This window comes from Otolemur garnettii, unplaced genomic scaffold (assembly GCF_000181295.1).
Source record: "Otolemur garnettii isolate 467f Iridium unplaced genomic scaffold, OtoGar3 scaffold00046, whole genome shotgun sequence".
Classification (NCBI taxonomy): domain Eukaryota; kingdom Metazoa; phylum Chordata; class Mammalia; order Primates; family Galagidae; genus Otolemur; species Otolemur garnettii.
Window position 1 is genome coordinate 1,849,454 of NW_003852441.1, and position 7,085 is coordinate 1,856,538.

General features: G+C 43.9%; 1 protein-coding gene across 1 annotated transcript in view; it reads left to right on the top strand.

The window, feature by feature from the left end:
• The window catches only part of LOC100942829 (multidrug and toxin extrusion protein 2-like), a 47,565-nt gene that overhangs the window by 37,998 nt on the left and 2,482 nt on the right, over positions 1-7,085 (top strand). The gene's annotated exons all lie outside the window — the stretch shown is intronic.

Genomic DNA, 7,085 nt, shown 5'->3' on the forward strand with positions numbered 1-7,085 from the left:
GAGGAGCAGGCAGAGTCTGTGTCTTCTGTGAGTTTGTACTTTCTGCTCTTGGTTTTTAATTTTCTCTTGTTCTTGGGTCCTTTTCCCCACTTTGTGCTATGGAATGTTGGCCTTCGCCAGGGCTGGGAGGTGGTCGCCCTCTACTTTATTGCCCTGCACACTCGGCATTGGAAGTCTCAAGACCTCCCTCCCAGGTGCTGGGGGTGCTCAGACCTGTGCCTCTGGGACTGACCTCGTCCCTGAGCTCCACACTGCTTTTCCAGCCATCTGGCTATTCCCAGCCCCTTGCCAACATCTCTGCCTCTTGGCCCCTTCTGGTTCAGTCACCCAGGCTCAAAAGCTGTGCCCCAACCACACTGCCAAGTCTGACCCATTTTGTCTCTATAATATCCTTCATCTCTATGAGTGGTTTATCCTACTTTCAAGAAGTTTGGAGTTCACAGTGGTCATGGCAATAACTAGCCAGGTATAGTGGCCCATCTACTCTGGACACTGAGGCCAGGAGGATTCCTCAAGTCCAAGAGTTGAAGGTTGCTGTGAGCTGTGACACCAGGGCACTCTACCCAGGGTCACAGAGTGAGACTCTGTCTAAGAACAAAAACAAAAAGTGGTCCTCTTGGTGTTTGTTATCTCCAGTAAACTCTGGGCCTCAGCTGATCATTGGCTCCCCTCCTTAGGGTGTGCCAGGCCACACCTGTGCACCTGCGGAACAAGTGACGATAGTTTCTATTTTTGCAGACACCTCGTTTCTCCCTCGGGGTAATTCTTGGCTGAGTTCCATCTCAAGATAGTATCAACAGCGCTGACTGTGAAGAGTAGGTGCAGTCTTGCCACAGACTGGGCAGCTGGCTCTGAAACCTATTTGCTAGTCCGTCCAAAACCTGGAGGCCACTGTTTTTTGCGAAACAGGTGCCTCCCCGGCACTCCCAGCTTTTACGTTCAGATATCTGATGAACATTTTGGAAATACCAGTTTCTGCCCAGGCCTGTCTTTATCATTTTCCTTATGAAGCTTTTACACATTTCTTAAGTTTATATCTAGACATTTTATCCTTTTGTTACTGTTGTAGGTGAGGCCTTCCCTTCCATCGTGTAAAGCGTTTGTTTATATATAAGAAGGCTGTTAATTACTAGGTATGAATATTGTGTCTTGTGACAATTCTGAATTCATCCTGTCGTTTATAGTACTTTTCAGTTCCAGGTATAAAATCTGATCATGTGCAATAATTTTATATTCTCCCTTCAGTTTTTAGATCACTATTTTTTTCCCTACTAGTCATAAATAAATTGTTATGGTATTAGTGGAAATTCTTGGTTTTATTTTTTAATTTCAATAAATTTAGGGGGTGCATAGTTATAGTGGTATAGTGTTCCAAAGGTGAATTGTATGATGCTCAAGTCCAGGCTTGTAGTGTATCTGTCACCCAACAGTGTACATTGTACCCACGCAGGTGGCTTAGGTAATTTTCATCCCTCACCCCCAACTGTTCTCACCTTTTTGAGTGTCTGTTTATTAGTCACCATGCCTGCCAATAGCTTAGCTCCCCATTATAAGTGAGAACGTGTAGGATTTGGTTGAATGTTCGATGATCACTTCTAAGTTACTTCACTTAGGACAGTGGTTCTCAACCTTCCTAATGCCGCGGCCCTTTAATACAGTTCCTGTGGGTCGTGACCCACAGGTTGAGAACCGCTGACCCCAGATAATGGCCTTTAGTTCAGCCACATTGCTGCAGAAGACTTTATTGCGTTCTTTTTTATGGCTGAGTAGTACCCTGTGGTACATGTATACCGTGTCTTCTGTATCTGGTCGTCAGTTAAACGGCACTTAGTTAATTCTTAGTAATTGTGAATTGTGCTGTGATAAACACATGGGTACAGGTGTCTTTTTTGATATGACTTCTTTCCTTTGAGTAGATGCCCAGTAGTGGAGTTGCTGGCTTGATTGGTGGGTCTACTTTTAGACATTTGGAAATGTGAGACGTTTCCGTACTGTTTTCCACAGAGGTTGTACTTTATCGCCCTCCCAGCAACAATGTAGGAGTGTTCTTTTTACACTACCTCTGTGCCAACATCCACTGTTCACTGCTTTGGTGATAATGCTTCCAGTGTTTCTCTGTTAAATGGCATGCTTGATTTTGGCCGAAAATAATACACTGTGCTTTTTGAAATCATGTTCATAAAATATCCATGGAGTCTTATTGAATATCTCTGGCAAAAATGGTTGAGCAGTAGAAAAGATCCTATAATTTTTCTCCTTAGATCTGTTTGGAAGATAAATAATATTAATTGGCTTCCTCATATTGAATATCCTGATTATGATATGATGTTCTTTTATTGAGGTGCTAGATTCTTTTTTAATATTTTATTTAAGAATTTCACAAGTATTCACAAGATAAGCCTGTAGTTTTTTGTTAGATTTTTTTTTTGAGACTGAGTCTCACTATGTTGCCTCTGTAGAGTGCTGTAGCATCACAGCTCACAGCAACCTCAAACTCTTGGGCTTAAGTGATTCTCTTGCCTCAGCCTCCCAAGTAGCTAGAGCTACAGGTGCCCACCACAACACCTGGCTGTTTTTTGGTTGCAATAATTGTTGTTCAGCTGGGCTGGGCTGGGTTCGAACCCACCGGCCTCGGTGTATGTGGCTGGTGCCATAACCACTGTGCTATGGGCACTGATCCTCTTTGTTAGATTTTGATACTGATATCAATATTATACTCGTTTCATAAAGAGAATTTAAAATCTTTTGTTTTTGTATAGTCCAAGACAATTTAAATAGAATTAAATAGACAGTCTTAGTTGCCCTTGCATCGTAGCTCACAGGAACCTCAAACTCCTGAGCTCAAGTGATCCACATGCCTCATCCTCCTGACATGATCCTTTGGTCTCAGCCTCCTGGGTACCTGGGACTACAGGCACCCACCAGAATACCCACAAGTTTTTTTAGAGATGAGGTATTGCTCATCTGGTGAGATGAGGTATTTGCTCAGGCTGGTCTCAAACTCTTGAGCTCAAGCAATCTACCCACCCTCGCCTCCCAGAGGGCGGGATTACAGGCTTGAGACACCACACCTAGCCTTCATTTATCATTTTCAAAATTCTAATTAGGAAACTGAGGCCAGGCATCATGGCTCAAGCCTGTAATCCTAGCACTTTGGGAGGCTGAAGCAGGAGGATTACTTGAGGCCAAGCATTGAAGGCCAGCCTGAGTAAGAGGAAGACTCCCATCTCTACCGAAAATAGAAAAATTAGCCAAGTGTGGGGACCCATATCTATAGTCCCAGCTACATAGGAGGATCCACAAGTTTGAGGCTGCAACAAGCTGTATAACACCACTGACTCTACTGGGGCAATAGACCAACGCCCTGTTGGGGGAAATAAAAAAGAAAGAAAACAGAATGAATAAATTCTTTCATAGAGATGGAGTCTCACTATGTTCCCCAGGCTGTTCTCAAACTCCTGTGCTCAAGCAAGAAGGTGGAGCTCCTGTCTGCCAGTTACTGTGCTAGACACTGGGGAATTGTTATTTGACCAAAGCAATAGTCCTTGCACTTTCTGAGCTATTGGGGTTTTATAAGTCAACTTTATTTTTAAAAAATGAAGAAACACTCCCGTTTAGTCTTTAAGCTCCTTTAGAATAAATGGGCCCGGCCCAGTGGCTCATACCTGTAATCCAGCTCTCTGGGAGGATGAGGCAGGTGGATCACTTGAGTTTGAGACCAGGCTGAGCAAGAGCAAGACTCCATCTCTACACCCCCTGCCCCATAGAAAAATTAGCAAATTAGCTGAATTAGCTGTACACTGTGACAGGTGCCTATATTCCCAGCTATTCAGGAGGCTGAGGCAGGAGGATTTCTTGGGCCCAGGAATTTAAGGTTGCTGTGAGCTATGATGCCACAGAACTCTAGCTTGCAGCAACAGAGTGAGATTTTGTCTCCAAAAAAAGAAAGAAAAAAAAAGAGTAAAGTACAGGTCAAATTTCCCACTTTATCCAAAAGTGCTTCTTTTATTGTACTTGCTCAAATTTGTTAAGTAACATTTTTAGATTGACAAAAATTCAAGATATTTATGGTATACACCATGTTTTAATATAGGCATACTTTGTGGAACAGGCTAAGTCAAGCTAATTACCACATCCATTAGCTCACATACTTACCATTTTTTAAGGGTTTTTTTTTTTTTTTAATTGAGACAGAGTCTTACTTTGTCCCCCTGAATAGAGTGCCATGGTGTCATGGCTCATAGCAACCTCACACTTGGGCTTAAGTGATTGTCTTGCCTCAGCCTCCCAAGTAGCTGGGACTACAGGCACCTGCCACAGTGCCTGGCTATGTTTTAGAGACAGGGTCTCACTCTTGCTCAGGCTGGTATTGATCTCCTGAGCTCAGTCAATCCACCTGCCTTGGTTCCCCAGTGGGCTAGGATTACAGGTGTGAGCCACCGCTCCTGGCCCTTCTTAAGAGATTTTAAAATCTTTCTTAGTAATTTTCACTTGGTATCTTAGTAATTTTCATCTAGGTGCAAGCATTCTTGAGGCCGAAAAAAGAGGATCCCTTGAGCTCAGGAGTTCAAGACCAGCCTGAGCAAGTGACCCCATCTCTTATTAAAAATAGAAAAAAAAATAGCTGGGTGTTATGGCAGGTGCCTGTAGTCCCAGGTACTTGGGAGGCTGAGGCAGGAGGATCACTTGAAGCCAGGAGTTTGGGGTTGCACTGAGCTGGGCTAGCACCATGGCACTCCAGCCTGGACAACAGAATGAGACTCCAGAAAATTCTCTGTTAGTAATTTTTAATTATACAGTGTGTTAAGTATAGCCACCATATTGCATAATTTATCTCCTGCCTAACTGGAATTCGTACCCTTTGACCAACATCCCTCCAGTCCAGCCCCTGGCAACTACCACCCTGCACTCTGCTCCTGCAGTCACATTTCACATATGACTGGGGTCATGCAGGGCTTTTTGTTTTGTTTTGTTTTATGGGCCTGGCTTATTTCATTTAAGCATAATGTCCTACAGGGTAGATTTTAGTTACATTTTAATTATGGAAGTATACACTGACATTTTAGAATCTGGGGAAAGTGCTGAAAAATTGAAAGAAGCAGCCCAATGCCTATAATCCCAGCACTTTGGGAGGCCCAGGTGGGAGAACTAACGCAGGAGTTCAAGGCCACAGTGACATTTAACAATGCGGGCCATTTTACATTCCAGCCCAAGCGACAGTGAGACCCTGTCTAAAAAAAAAATTAAAAATAAATATATATTTGCAAGAAAATCAAATCGCCAATATTTTCACTTTTCTTTTTTTTTTTTTTTTTTTTTTGGATGCCTTTTAGCACTGCCTTCTTGGCCTTCATTGCCTTTGTTTTGGCTTTGGCTTTGGGAGGGGCAGGAGCTTCCTTCTTCATTCTCAGCACCATCTTTTTTTTTTTTTTTTAATACTTTTTCCTCCATTCTTTTTTTATAATTATTTTTTACTAAATCATAACTTTGTACATTGATGCATTGATAATTTCACTTTTCAGCTATGAAGGCTGAGGCGTCTCAAGGTATTTTAACCCCATATGTTTTCTGTTATTTACAAATGTGAGGTCATCCTGAACATGCATCTTCTCCCCATTACTACTTGAAGACATGGTTCCTGTGTCATATACTTAACACCTCCAAGTTATTCCACCTTATAAATACCATTGTATAGTGGGCCTCCAAGGGACCATTTCTGTTCTTTCCTTAGAACTGAATCTTACAAATGGAACCACTCAATCAAACAGGATAAGCTGTCAATCCATCTACTTCTAAACTGGAGGGATTACTTCAATTTTTATTTATTTATGTTTGAGACAGAGTCTTACTCTGTCACCCAGTCTAGATTGCCAAGGCATCATCAGAACTCAGGGCAACCTCAAACTCTTGGGTTGAAGCAACCCTCCTGCCTCAGCCTCTGAATAGCTGGGACTACAGACACCCGCCACAACACGCAGCTGATTTTTCCATTTTTTAGTAGAGATGGGGGTCTCACTCTTGCTGAAGTTGGTCTTGATATCCTCAGCTCAAGCAGTCCACTCGCCTTGGCCTGCCAGAGTTGGAGGGATTATAGGCGTGAGCCACAGGGCTTAACCTCAATTTTTTTTTTTTTAATTACCAAGAGACAGTGTGAGGAACAGCCTCGGGGTTCCTTTGCCAACACAAGGCCCCAGACAAGTTATGAATAGATCAGGAAACCACTAGTTGATAGCAATCCCAACTGTAGCCTAAACAGCTTGCTTTGCAGTGCAATTATTGATACTTAAGTGGTGAAAACCACTTTCTTCTCAGATTCTCCATGGCCTTTTCCGTATCAGCAGTTGACATCAGGTCTCACATCAGCACACGCAGAGTCCAGCCTGAGACCCTCCAGTGCGTCTCCATGGATTCAGAATAAACCCTGGGTCCTCCGTGGCCTGCTTCTCTCCCCTGGTCCCCTGGACACTCCTTTGCCACTGTGCCCCTTCCTCACTGAGCTGCTCTTCTGGCCTGGGGAACATGCTTCCCGCCTGCAGTGTCTGTTCTGGATGTCCTTATGGGGGCCCCTCTCCATGCAGGTCCCCACTTCCACAGCCTGGCCAGTTCACACTCTCAGCCTCAGGTCCTGTCACCACATGGCTCTGCCCGATGTCACCTTCACTCGAAAATGATTGTCTCTTTGCTTCTTGTTGGCCCTCCCATCCCTGCAGGGGATACAGGCTCCCCAGGGGCTCCTAGCTGATCTGTCAGCTCAGTTCTGTATCTCAGCCAGTTATAACAATACCTGGCACAAAACTGGAGTCAGTCAACATTTGTTAACATGAAGCAGCAGAGACGTTTGCTGGTGGTGTTGACTGAAGAATTACCCTTTGGAGCTCAGTGGTACACTTCAGACTGATCCCTGCTCTGTAATCACCTACAGTCTGAGGGAACTGAATTTAGCTGAGATTTCACTATACGGTAGGGAGTTAGGGAAGAATTGTTTGTTTGTTTGTTTGTTTTTGAGACAGAGCCTCAAGCTGTCCCCCTGGGTAGAGTGCCGTGGCATTACAGCTCACAGCAACCTCCAACTCCTGGGCTCAAGC